General features: G+C 37.1%; 1 protein-coding gene across 1 annotated transcript in view; it reads left to right on the plus strand.

The window, feature by feature from the left end:
- Positions 1–14,595, plus strand: part of PTGDR (prostaglandin D2 receptor) — a 35,162-nt gene extending 20,567 nt beyond the window's left edge. The window contains exon 3 of the transcript XR_004949952.1: positions 14,411–14,595. The gene's annotated coding sequence lies outside the window, so the exon portion shown is untranslated. The remainder of the gene's footprint in view (positions 1–14,410) is intronic.
- Positions 14,596–14,748: the final 153 nt, after the last annotated feature.

Below are 14,748 nucleotides of genomic sequence, written 5' to 3' on the forward strand. Positions count from 1 at the left end.
AAATATAAATTGTATTAAAAATAAGACAGAGTAAGACTTGGAAAAGTCACTAGAGTTTTATTCCTAGTTAGGAAAATTGAATATGAAAATAACTATGTCTAAATTATTTTATTGGTTTAATGTAACCCCAATCAAAATCTCTACTCCTTTGAGTTCCTTCTTTAAAAGAAAAGTAATTTTTTTGCCTACATTGACAAAATGATCATAAAGTTCACTTGGTGAATAAAAAGGGAAGAAAATTCTGAAAAAAAAAATTAGTTGTGGGAAGATTTAGTCCTATCCTGTTTCAATTATCTTACAACGATATGGTAATTTTAAAAAATGTGGTATTTGTGCAAGGAAAAAGGTTAAGTCAATAAAACAGGCAGGTCCCAATATAAATCGTACTATATGAATGACAAAGAATTCACTACAAATCAGTGAGGAAAAGAAAGTATAGTCAATATATACTATAGGAATAACTATTTAACAATGTGGAATGTGTTGTTAGATTACTAGGCCCTAATTTGTTTTTTAGAGAAAGCCAACTGTGTCTTATTTTTTTATGACTTCCAATGGTCATTATGTGACACCTAATTAAAACCAAGATATGTGTGACTTTGAGAAGGATTTACAGTTACAGTATTATATGCTATTTCTATTTGTCCAAAAAGTAGCTAAAATAAAAGAGTATATGGGCCTGGAGAAAATACTGCAAAGGATTAATATCTTTGTTATAAAAATAAAGATATATCTTTATATGAGACAGAGATTGTAGTAGCCACATGTCAAAGGCCAGGTAGCTTTGGATAAATTATTTAGCTTCTCTGAGAATCAGTTTCCTTCCTCCTTGCTAGGCTTGTGGCAAGGATTTAAAATCTATGTAAAGTTCTTAGCACAGTATTTGACACATTATGGTTGCTCAACGTATATAGTACTAACTGCTAAGTGTTAGTACCACTACTAAGTGCTGGTGGTGGTGGTCATGATAGTAAGAGCTCACTAAGGAGGAGAACATTGAGTCCCCCCCAAATAAATGCATAAAAATTGTGAACAGAGTTCTCAAAGAGGATATAAAATCCATACGCTTGGAAAAAATGCTTGCCCTCACCAAAAGTCAAAGAAATGCAAATAAAAATAATGAAATAGCATCTTTTGGTCTACTAAACTATCAAAATATTTTAAAAACAGTAGAACCTAGTGCTGTAAGAATGTGCTGAAATTGGTATTTTCATATATTACTGAGAACACATAAGTTAGTACAACCCTCTTTACACAGTAGATATGGAAATTACACTGATACTACATAGAAAATACTAACGATGAGAGGGCAAAAAAGTGGGATGCAGTATTTTTTGTGTATTGTATAGCAGACAAAACTGGAAGGATATATTTCAAAGTAGAAACAGTAATCATGTTAGAGTGTATCATTATGGAGGATCACTACTTTTACAACTTAAAAGTTGTAGTTAGTTAAAACTATATATTTTTAATTATTTCCAAATGGGTTCTTTCTCTTTTAAATGACACCAAAATTTAACTTCAAAACTCTTAGCGAAAGCAGACCGCCCTGGTTTTTTTATATTGCTCCTCTAGAGGGAGCACAAGTGCTTAAAACACATCAAAACCATAACTTACAGGACACAATGGTCAAGAATTTTAGAGCTACAAGGGACTTCAAAGAAAATCTAATGTGTTTTCTTTAGTCTTAGGGAGATACAGAAGATAACCTCTACCTATAAATCATTTGGTTTCTGTTATTAATGTTGCTTTTAAGTGACACAGACTTCCTTGTGTTTTGTATATAATTAATCTCTTTGAGTTGAGGTTCCCAATGGAGAGAAAAATGGTAAAAGAAAATCAAGACAGTATGGAGGTTCCTCAAAAATTTAAAAATAGAATTACCATATGACTCAGCAATCCTTCTTCTGGATATCTACCCCAAAAATTTGAAAACGTTTATCTGTAAAGATATATATATATATATATATATATATATATATGTCTTATATATATGTATAGATGTATATATATGTATATGTATGTATATGTATGTATGTGTGTGTATACACACATATACATATATATACACATATGCACACATATATATATGTATATATATATATATACACACACACCCCAATGTTCACTGCGGCATTATTCACAGTAGCCAAGACATGGAAACAACTGAAGTGTCCTTCGATAGGTGATTGGATAAAGAAGATGTGGTACATATATACAATGGAGTATAAGAAAAGATGAAATACAGCCACTTGTGACAACGTGGATGGATCTCGAGACTATCATGCTAAATGAAATAAATCAGACAGAAAAAGTTGAGAATCATATGATTTCACTCATATGTGGGATATAAAACTAAAAGCAACAAATGAACAAAACAAACAAAAACTCATAGGCACAGACAACAGTTTAGTGGTTTCCAGAGGGGAAGGGAGAAATGGAGAGGAGGTAGGTGAGAGAAAAAGGGATCAAATATATGGTGAGAGGAGGAGATTTGACTTAGGGTGATGAACACACAATGCTGTATACAGATGATGTATTATAGAATCGTACACTTGAAATCTATATAATTTGTTAACCAAGGTCGCCCCAATAAATTTTTTAAAAAGAAAAAAGGAATCAAAATGCAAACTATTCTGCCCTAATATTTCTACCATGGAATTATAAATAGTTATCCCCTGAAATTTCAAAGGAAAGTACTCTGAACTCATTCAGTGGTTTTGTTCTTTGTTTTTGTTTTTTGGTATCCTGTTAAGGTTTGGTTCCACCAAGTATCATAAGGAAAGAATTTGCAGCTTTGATGTACAGTTAATTTGACTAGGGGTCTATCCAGGTAAGGCAAATCCGATCAAGGGTCCACTTGGGGGCCTGAAATTTGTCTGTCTTGCTACACCAGTTGCAAGAGGAGATGGGATTTAGCTTTGGTTGGCCCTCAGGTTACATCTGGGCTCAGCCACTCTCTAGCTCTGAGTTGACTCTAAAGTGTCAAATTTAAATTTCAAAAACCCTAATTAAGGTGCTTAATCTCTTTCTAGTAACCCAGTTTTGCCTTAGAGCTACTGGAAAGCAAGAACAAAAAGAGCACAGTTTCTTCAGAAGCATTTATTTCCCTCTTCGTGTTTACATACCTAGCTAGCAACAAAAGATGCGGATGGTAGGAGCCCGAGAACTTTTTTTTCTGATACTTAACCTGAATGATGAAAATCTTCTCAGATAATATAACAAGTCTTAGTCGCTCTCTGGGCTCATAGACAGAGAAGCAGCAGGTAGCACTATTTCTCTTGGAATCTAGAAGTGGAAATTCTTCTATTTGGGATGGCTTTCTCAGAAATCTTTGTTCTTGTATTGAATGCAATCTGAAGAATGAAATAAAAGGCCAAGATCTTGGACTTTCATCTCATTTGTGGAACATTTGCCCAAAATGGAGGTGCTAGGCTTTACTATCTCCCACGGGGGGCCCCTCACCCATCTTTGCTCTTTTCAACCACTTCCTCCTCCTCTTTATTATTTAAAAGAATGTCTGCCTTGAGGAAACTTACCAAAAAAAAAAAAAAATAGAGAAGCAAAACTGAAATAATACACCATATCCCTACCACCAGGAAACTACAATTATTAACAACTTGGTGTATATCCTTCCTGATATTTGATTTTTGTGTGTGTATGTGTGTGCGTGTGTTACCAAAATGAGACATACTGTGATGCTTTATTGCTTATTTTACTTAAGATTCTCCAACTTTCCATGTCATTACATTTTCATCTTGTTTAATACCTGATCAGTATTCAAATTCCACAATTTGTTCTCGAAATGCCCTTTACATTTCATTTGTTCAAACCACAACTCCATCCACAACCGTGCTTTGCATCCAATCATGATATGCCTTAATCTCTTGATCTAGTACAGTCCCTCTTTTTTTTAAAAAAAAAATGAATATCACTTGTCGAAGAGACTGAGTCAGATGTCCCATGTTCTGAGTTTGTTTACTACCTTGTCATGCCATTCAACTTGTTCTTCAATCCCCAGAATTTAAATCTGAAAGTTAAAACTAAAAACTTGATGAATTCAAGTTAATTTTTGTTTTAGCTAGACTATATCATGGATGATGTTGTACTTCATGTTGCATTTTTATCATGTCAGAGAAGATACATATTAACTGGTTGCTAAAATTCACTCCTGGGTTTAGGGCAATAGTCTGAGCCTTTTATTGAACAGTTAATACCTCTTGCACCCCTTGCAACAAGATCTCTGTGGTTTTACTTTGTGGTTTTATAAGAATGTTTAGTTCCTATCAATCATCTACTTAAATGTTTTAATAGCAACTGAACACCCTTGTCTAAATCAATCAATTTTAATAGGAATAACAGAATGATGATTTTCTAATTCTGTCATTCTTTCTATATTCTTGGCTAGTATTCTTCTGTAAAATAGAACTCTCCCTCATTAATTGGGGCTATTTGGTTACTCTAACATATACTTCTTACAGGAAAGTTTGGATAAATGCTTAATTCTTTCTCCTAAGTTACAAATTGTCAAAGTAAGAAGTCAATTTATAAGCCATCTCAAATAATGATTTATGAGGTCCCATTGGCTTTCTCTCTCTCTCTCTCTTTTTTAGTATCTTTATACAGATATAGATTTTTATAATTCAGCAATGATTCAGATCCACTAAATCATTATTCTTTTTGATATTTAAATTTTTGCAACTTAGGGTATTGGCTGGGCTCTCTATTTTGACATATTTTACAGACAATATTTCTTCTCCTGGGCACTATCCCAGCCCTCAATTTATGCTTAATACTTTTTGTTACTATTCTCCTAAGTCATTAATACTCTTTATTATACATGAGGATGTATAGTTTTGTCTAAATAAACAACTTTCTACTTTTTAATTTTCAACTTAAAAATTCATGACCATAAAACACATTTATCACTGACCTGCCAAATCAATAATTTATTGTCCTTTCTCTTTCCGATTTTCAAAATTTTATTGGTGTTGTCTCTTTCCTCTTTTCTTTGTCTTTGTGGAGATTTAGGCAGGAGCCAGGGCATGACACTTCTTATATGCTAAGTTGAAGAATTTAGACATTAACTGGAAGGCAGTGGGGAGACATCGACCAGTGATAAGCAAGCAGATAACATCATCAGATCTCCACTTTGGAATAATCGCTTAGGCCATAATTTGGAGACTTGAACAAAGATAAATAGGATTAGAGGCTGGAAAACCAGTTAGGAAGCCTCCTAAGCTGCACTCATTCAGATAATCAGATCTAAGTAAGTGGAAATGGGAATAGAGAGGAGTGGATAGGTCAAAAAAGTGCTCATAAATAATTATCAACAGGACTTGGTGATTTATATATTATTTAGATATAGAGGCCAAAGGAGAAGGAAGGGTAAAGGATGAAGCAGGTTTCTGGCTTGGGCAACTGTGTGGGTAATGATGCCATTCACCGAGATTGAGGACAATGGATGAGAAACCAGCTCGAGAGGCAGTAGAAGAACATGTTGCCTTTATAAATGCCAAGTTCCACCACAGCTTATCTTAATATAGATATAAATGACCACACTTTCCCAGCAAATGCATTTTCCTGCTCCTGGACGTGATAACACACCATTTCTACTTGAAATCACCAACATTCCTTCTTCCTTCTCTCTTGGACAACCTCCTCACCAATTCCACCAACCTACCTGCTTCTGTGCCACATACCTTGAATTTATCCAGCTCCAGCGAAAAAAATGTGCCTGCTCCTCTTTACAACATACCTCTACTTAGGCCTTAAATCGTTCTCATCTTAAAATTCTCAAGACGTTTACCCTGGCAATTACTGATTTTCTCTCCTATATTACCTTTTTCTCCCTCTCTAGAATGATTTCCATCTATATGCTATCACCCATTTTAGAAAGACAACTTCTCTTGACCCCACTGTCCCTCCAGCTACCACTGAACTTCTTAGCACCACTCTTAGTTCTCCAAACTTATCCATACTGTTGTCTTCATTCCTTTATTTCCTTTCTAACCTTCAGTTATTGTCCCATTTACTTCCCCAGGTCCTTCCTCTCTAATCAGGTTTTTGTCCCTACTATGCCATCCAATGGTGTTCTTACCGGGATTACTAGTGGAGTACCTCCCGCAAAAGTTAGTGGCAGGTTCTTGGCACCCATCATATTAGATCTCCCAGCAGCCCTGGCCCAGCCCACCACTTGCCAGGCATGTGTCTAATCCTTGGGATATTTCAATAAATTAGAGAGACAAAGATCCTTCTCCTCAGGGAATTGATATTCTATCAGAGGGAGATAGTTAAGCAAAAATACAATGAAAAAGTATATAATAACAAATTTAATATACTAGAATAAATGGACCAGTACTTAGAAAAATACAATATCCTAGACTGAATCAAGAAGATCTGGAAAATCTAAATAGACCAATCAGCAATATGGAAATTGAAACAATCATCAAAAACCTACCAAAAAGTAGAAGTCTAGGACCAGATGGTTTCACTAGTGAATTTTACCAAACATTCAAAGAAAATTTAATACCTATTCTCTTCAAACTTTTTCAAATAATCGAAGAAGAGGCAATACTTCCCAGCTCATTTTATGAGGCCAATATTACTCAGATACCAAAACCTGGTAAAGATAACACAAAAAAAGAAAACCACAGACCAATATCTCTCATGAACATAGATGCAAAAATCCTAAATAAGATACTAGCAAACTCAATACAGCAACATATTAAAAAGATTATACACCATAATCAAGTGGGCTTCATCCAGAGACACAGGGATGGTTCAACATATGCAAATCAATTAATGTGACACACCACATAAACAAATTAAAAAATAAGAATATGATCATATCAATAGATGCAGAAAAAGCCTTCGACAAGATACAGCATCCATTTATGATCAAAACACTTAACAAAATTGGTATAGAAGGAAAGTAACTGATGCCAAAACTTCGTGCTGAACCTGGGCACATAATAAAGACCAGATATGACAAACCCTCAGCTAATATTATATTTAATGATGAAAAACTAAAAACCTTCCCTCTAAGATCAGGAGCAAGACAAGGCTGTCCACTATCACCATTGCTATTCAATATAACATTGGAGGTCCTAGCAAGTGTAGTTAGACAAGAGAAATATACAAAAGGCATCCAAATAGGAAACAAAGAAGTCAAACTGTCACTATTTACAGATGACATAATTCTCTATATAGAAAACCATAAAGACTCCACAAGAACACTACTAGAAACAATAAGGAAATATAGTAAAGTCTCTGGATACAAAATCAATGTTCAAAAATTCATGGCGTTCCTATATTCTAATAAAGAAGCATCAAAAAAAGAAGTGGAAAAAAATAATCCCTTTTGCAATTGCAACAAAAAGAATAAAATACCCAGGAATAAATTTAATGAAACAAGTGAAGAATCTATATAATGAAAACTATAAGACCTTATTAAAAGAAATTGAAGAAGATACAAAGAAATGGAAAGATATTCTGTGTTCTTGGATTGGAAGAACTAGCATAGGTAAAATGACCATATTTTCTAAAGTATTATACAGATTTAATACAATCCCATTGGCATTTTTAAAAGAAATATAACAAAAAATCATCAGATTTGTATGGAAGCACAAAAGACCTCGAATTGCCAAAGCCATCCTGAGAAAAAAGAATGAGCCTGGAGGCATCACTCTGCCCAACTTCAAATTATACTACAAAGTGACGGAAATCAAAACGGCATGGTATTGGCAGCAAAAGAGACACACAAACCAGTGGAACAGAATCGAGAGTCCAGAAGTAAATGCATATTTATATGGGTAAATAATTTTCAACCAAAAAGCCAAAAACATATAGTGGAGAAAGGAAAGCCTCTTCAATAAACAGTGCTGGAAAAATTGGAAGGCCACCTGCAAAAGAATGAAACTAGACTGTTGTCTATTAGCACACACCAAAATTAACTCAAAATGGATTAAAGACCTGAATATAAGACCAGAATCAATAAAATGCATAGAAGAAAACATAGGACATAAACTCAAGGACCTTGGACTTAAGGAGGATTTTATGAATTTGACCTCAAATGCAAAGGAAGTAAAAGCAAAAATAAATACATGGGCCTAAATCAAACTAAAAAGCTTCTGTTCAGCAAAAGAAATTGTCAACAAGGTAAAGAGAGAACCATCCAAATGAGAGAATATATTTGCAAGCCATGCCTCCAATAAGGACTTAATATTCAAAATATACGAAGAACTCATATAACTCAATAACAAACAACAAACGATCCAATCAAAAAATGGGCAGAGGACCTGAACAGACACTTCTCCCTAGAGGACATACAAATGGCCAACAAATATATAAAACGATGTTCAATATCACTAGTTATTAGGGAAATGAAAATCAAAACCACAATGAGATACCATCTCATACCTGTGAGAACAGCGATAATCAACAGGACAAGTAATAACAAATGTTGGAGAGGATGCAGAGAAAAAGGAACCCTCATACAGCGCTGGTGGGACTGCAAATTGGTACAGCCACTGTGGAAAACAGTATGGAGGTTCCTCAAAAAACTAAGAATTGATCTTCCATATGACCCAGCAATCCCTCTACTGCCTATTTACCTGAAAGACTTGAAAACCCATATCCCAAAAGATATTTGCACACCAATGTTCATAGCAGCATTATTCACAGTGGCCAGGACATGGAAGCAACTGAAGTGTCCTACGATAGATGATTGGCTAAAGAAGCTGTGGTGCATATATATACAATGGAACATTACTCAGCCATAAGAAGAGATGAAATACTGCCATTTGCAACAACATGGATGGACCTCAAGATAATCATGCTAAGTGAACTAAGCCAGACTGAAAAAGTTGAAAATCACATGATATCACTTAATGTAGTATATAAACTTAAAAACAACAAATGAACAGGACAAACAGAGTCTCAGGGACATGACAATGAACTAGTGGTTACCAGAGTGTAAAGGATGGGGGAGGAGGGAAGAGGTAGACAGGGTTAAAAGGATCAAATATAGGGGGCTTGGGGGAGGGTGAAGTGGGTAAAGGGGATCAAATATATGGTAGCTGAAGGAAAGTAGACTCTGGGTGATAATCACACAATAAAATATATAGATGTCAAATTATATAATGTACACCTAAAAATTATATAATTGTATTAACCAATGTTACTCCAATAAACTTAAAAAAAAAAAACTATACTGTGCTGCCTCAGTAAATATATGCCTTAGTAAATTGCTACTGAGTGAATAAATTAATGGATTCTAGATTTCTAAAAATGCAATTTCTGGGTCTCATAACACACAGATTTTTAAGGCCTTTAACACATATTGCAATGTAAGCTATTTGTGTTATAATTTGAAAAAATTTTAAAAGCAGTACAAAAATATCAATAATGTTATTACAAAACAAAAGTGCATAGAAAAAAACTGAAGGAAACACTTTGAAATGTTAAGACTGGCAATTCGTGATAGCTATATTCATGGGTGACTTTTTTCTTCATTTTTCCAAAATTTCTATAATGATTTGTTACTTTATACAAATAAGTTGAATAACCATAGCTTTGCTTTTGTGTTATATGTGCTTTTCTGCCTTACAGTTGGTTCTTCCTTTAGAAGTAAACCTAAGAAAAGAGAATTTTCATCATTACATTGTTTTTTTGCCCTCTATCAATCTTAAGAAAAGGAAATGAGAATCACAGGTATTTGGCCTTCCTAACTCATTTGATCAAACTCCTGGCACAGATAAGCAGTGCTGTATATTTACCTTTCTGATATTTCCTGGCTGAGGACAAGAGAACTGTGGTACTCTTACATCCATATGTAAAGCACTTTTTATTGACTCATGATGTTGCAAAGACTTTATCAAGTTGTTTCTCAAACAATCCTGTGAGGCTGTTAATAAATCCCACTAAGCCTCGGATACACGCACATGCCTACGTGAATGCAAAGGTAGCTGGACACTAATTTAACCTATGTATTTTTTGCACAGACTTCTTGATGCTCCAGGCCTTTCCCTGGTTTTAACAGCAGCTAAGGCAGTCTGTGCTTACTGCCTCAGAGAAGGAACAATATAACAGAACATAGACATCAGTTCTTGGCTTACACCTTTTGAAAGCCTAGGACTGCAGGAGCCCTAGACTGGAGGAGATGAGGAAGAGCAAAGTTGCACTGCTTCTTCCCCAACTAATTCCACAGGCTGTGAAGAAGGGAAAGCGAATTTCAAGAGAACTAGAGAGCTTAGATGATAATGCAGGAGTTTCCTAGATAATGTGGCTCTGTAGCCAAAAATCTCAGAGAGGTTCGAGGGAGCTGAGGGCATAGAAAACTGATGCTTTGCTTCTTGAATAGAAATGGGGCAAGCAAGAGTTCTCTATGCTTCACAGGATATAGAATGAATGAGAATATTTCTCATGAGCACAAAAGTACTGACGACATGGAAAGAAAAGCAGCCAGATGTGATTAGTCTTCAAGTTTACCCTTTCTTCTGCCAACTCTAAAGTGCTACAAATTTTAGTTCTAGAATTTCCATTTGGTTCTTTTTTTATGGTTTCTGCATCTCTATTAAGATTTTTTTTACCTGCCCAGTCACAATTTCCCTTAATTCTTTGAACTTATCTCAAATTTTGTTTCTATTGACTGCTTTTTTGTTGTTGTTTTTGACCCTTACGTTGGTGGGGGGTTTTACCACCTTTATGAAAGAGGGACTTCCAGTGATTGGAGTGTCAGAATTACATTAAGCAATGACGCTAATGGATGATAAGAATCTAATGTCAAAGCAGTCGCAAAGTGGGGCAGGGCATCATCTCATTAGAAATGGTGCATAATGTGTAATATTTTCCATCTTCAAATAAGTAGGACAGTTGCAAACCATTGTGAAAAACATAAGGGTAGCATCTCCAATCTTCTCGATCACTCTCAAACAACTGGCAAGACAGTCTCACTCATTAAAGAAAAGAACTAGAAGAGAGCTTAAAACATTAACATCTAATTCCCTGCCTTTAGCCAAATAGAAAGACAGTCTCCTCCAATGATTAAGTTTTTTCTAAACAAAACACAATTTCCTTGCATTTCCTAACATAAAGGTAATACATACTTGGGGGGGGGGGGAACAACCAAAACAGACAGGCATAAAGAAGAAAGTACTACCCAGAGAAATTACCATTGATATTTTGCTAAGCATCCAACTAAATGCTGTTCAATGAAAATACTTATGCATATAATTTTATATGAATAGAATAGTATACATGCTTTTAACTCAATGGGTAGTAAAGATCATTATCAAAAAATATAGATACCTATCTTTTTTAGTGACTGTGTATTCCATTGCATAAGTGTATCAAAATATATTTAACCAGTCCTCTACAGAAGGACATTTCATTCTATATTCTTGTAATAATATACATTCCTTCTGCTTTCTCTGTGTGTGTATGTGTGTGTGCGTGTGTGTGTGTGTGTGTGTGTGTGTGTGTAACATCTTTGTGTACTTGACAGATTATGTCTCCTTGGGGCAGTGCATTTTATTATTTCTGGGCTGTAGCACATTCAAAATTTTTAATAATAAACTATTCCCACCAGTAAGGTTGAACCCACTCACACTCCTACCAACAGTGAGCTCATTTCCATCTTTGGTCATACTGGGAATGTGCAGTCTTTTCAAATTTTACCTACGTTGTCAGTCAAAAAGTAATATCTAAATTGTATTGAGTGACTTGTCATTGAGTTCTAGTGCAGTGTTAAGGATGGATATCTTACCATTCTGGCTTTAAACTGACAATATAATATAATAGGATGTAAATTAGAAAATCTGGCTCCCACACCGATAACTCTGTGTCCTTGAGTAAGCCACTCAACCTTTCTAAGCCTCAGTTTATTCAAATGTCAATGAAAGCATTGGAACAACTGTTCTTGAACTTCATTTCCAGCTACTATAAGAGATGATGGGAGTGCACTGTATAGATCTGTAGCAGACGCTGTTCATTGACTGACCCAGTGCCATTCAAGACCCTTTTCCTTTACCTGCTTCTACTCTAGAAGAAGCTGAAAATGCTCAATACCCCCTTTCTCACCCTCCTTTGGAGCTAAGGGGTAGCCATTTTACCAAGTTCTAGCTAATGAGATAAGAAGGAAAGTTTATTGGGTGCTTGTGGAAAACCTTTTGCTTTCTCGATGGCACAAGAGAGAGAGCAAGCTAATAGGCACTATCTCTCGCCCACCTTCTGCTTTCAGTGCTGACTTGATGCCTGGACCTGCAGGGCAGCGTGGTGACTTTGCACAATGTCAGCTCAGCTAAGCAGGATCTGTTTTCCAGAATCCTGCATGGTTTCAAGTTACTGTTGGCCAGGAGATAAATGTTACATGAGGTGTGGAAGGCAGTGGCAAAGCAGCAGTCATGGTTTTCATGCTCTGATGGACAATACACGGTTCTTGGCATGGTGGTAACTCTTGCACGTTGTCACTGATCTGCTGGCTCGCCTTGCTGACATAAGGCAGCACCTAGAATCCAGTTCCCACCAGATCGCCTCCTTCAGTTTCTCTGGGTCCTAAGTCAAGTGCACGTGCAGCTTCACAAAGAGTGCCAAGTTCTCCTGCAATACATCTGCATTATTGAAGTCGGAGGTTTTTAGAGACACATGCAGATCTAGTCTGCCTTTGAGTATTCCAGCTCATGAATTCCAGTTTGTCCTTGCAGGTTCCAAGTCTATTTCTGCTCTCATCCAAGTCCAGCTTTCTACCCTGACTTCCTTCTGGCTGACCTATGGTAACTTCAGGCTCAACACTAGAACCAAAGATAGCAAACAGCCTTGCATAGACTCCTCCATAAGCTCCCATGATCATGTAAGGTCTCATGCAGAATAGTCCAATAAAACTTTTGTGATGATGGAAGTGTTTTATATGTGAGCTGCCCAATATGATAACCACTAGTCACATGTGGCTATTGAGCACTTGAAATGTACTTGGTACCACTGAGTAATGAAATTTTTACTCTTGTCTAATTTTAATTCAGATAGCCATATGTGTGGCTAATGGCTGCTACCATACTAAACAGCATAGGTCTAGTGCCTAATAATAAATCTCTTATTCTTTATTACTCACAGTGGTTCTGTTTCTCTGATTAAATCTTGACTGATATAGGCAGCAACTGGTAACTACATGGCAGGGGTTTGGGGGAGGGAGAAGTTGTAGGCAGAAAGCCAGCATGCTGGGTATGACAGGGCTGGAGGAAAGAGCCCTGAGAGGCTCACTAGTTTGCTACCCCTGAACTTCTTATATAAGAAAAATAGATCTTCCCCCTTAGCTTGTCCAGTTGGGAACTCCATCTCCATTGCAATCCCTAGGCCAGAGTTATCAAGATATGGTAAGATATTTACGATGAGCAGGTAGGCTCTAGTAAGGTATGCTCTTCAGCAGGCAATCTTTTCTTTACTCCAACATGATGACTTTTTTCCTCTTGCCTGTTCCCTGTGTAGATCTTTCCAGCACCCTTTTCCAAATGAATATGACCTTCTTTATAGAATATAATTGTCCATGCTGTCAAACTGGATTTCTTTTGTTTTAAATATCAGCCCATTTTCATGACTTTGCAATTATGACAATAGGTGGTAAACAATCATTTTTGTCAGCTCCAACTCGCTGAAACTTATCATTTAACTCATAAACTTTACCAGGAATGGTGTTTGCCAGATGGGCCCTGCACGGTTAACTGAATGAAAGTGAAAAAGTAACAGGGGAACAACATTTTCTTTCAAGGTTGAGCTTGAGTAGAGAACAACGTGCAGTGATTCAAAGCTGTGTTCAAAAACAAATTCTACACAATTACAAGAAACATTTCCTTTTCTTTTTCTTTCTTTCTTTTTTTTTTTTTTTAATGGTTGCTTAAGCAAGTGGTTATCCGTTATGGTGTTGACATAAGAAAAGGCGAAATGCCAGCCACCGAATCAAAGCAACAGTGCAACAGGCAGCTCAGCAGCGTGTGTGGTTTGGTTCCGTGGATGGACAGGCTTGCTTTTCACTTCCTCCCAATTTTGGTCCCGCCCTCTTAGTGTATTTTCCTGAGAGTTAGAAAAGAAAAGAAAAGAAAAGAAAAGAAAAGAAAAGAAAAGAAAAGAAAAGAAAAGAAAAGAAAAGAGAAAACGAGAGAGAGAGAGACAGACAGAGAGAGAGACAGAGAGGAAAGAAAGAAGAAAGAGAGAGAGAGAGAGAGAGAGAGAGAGAGAGAGAGAGAGAGAGAGAGAGAGAGAGAGAGAGAGAGAGCGCGAGAGAGCAAACGTATTGGTCTTAACCTGCAAACCGTCTTTGGTGTCTGTTGTTCCCTTCTTTTTCACATCTCGAGAGACTGATGGTCTTAACTTCCCTTGTTCAGTGAGTTTCTTTGCTTTCCCCGTTGCTCCCTTCAAGCCCTCTGCCACGGATAAACGCTTCCTAGAGGAAGTCTGAAGACCCTGCAGCTTCTAGCATCCGACCCAAGAACACCGCTCCCGCTGGCCGCGAGCAGGTCCCCGGCGCCCGCTGCCCGCGCGCCCCTGCCCGGCGAAGCGCCGGACCAGTGCCTGGACCCCTTCCCCTCCCCCTCTCCGCCGCTGCACCCAAGGGGCTCGCAGTGCGGCCTGGCGACCCGAGGGCGCTGGCCTCGGACACTCATAACACTGCGCCCTAGCACGCCCCCGGGCGGCGCCGAGGAGGAGGCTGCAGTTCCCTCCGCGCGCGGTGGGCGCAGGTCCGCGGAGCCTCGAGCG

This window comes from Rousettus aegyptiacus, unplaced genomic scaffold (assembly GCF_014176215.1).
Source record: "Rousettus aegyptiacus isolate mRouAeg1 unplaced genomic scaffold, mRouAeg1.p scaffold_m13_p_3, whole genome shotgun sequence".
NCBI lineage: Eukaryota > Metazoa > Chordata > Mammalia > Chiroptera > Pteropodidae > Rousettus > Rousettus aegyptiacus.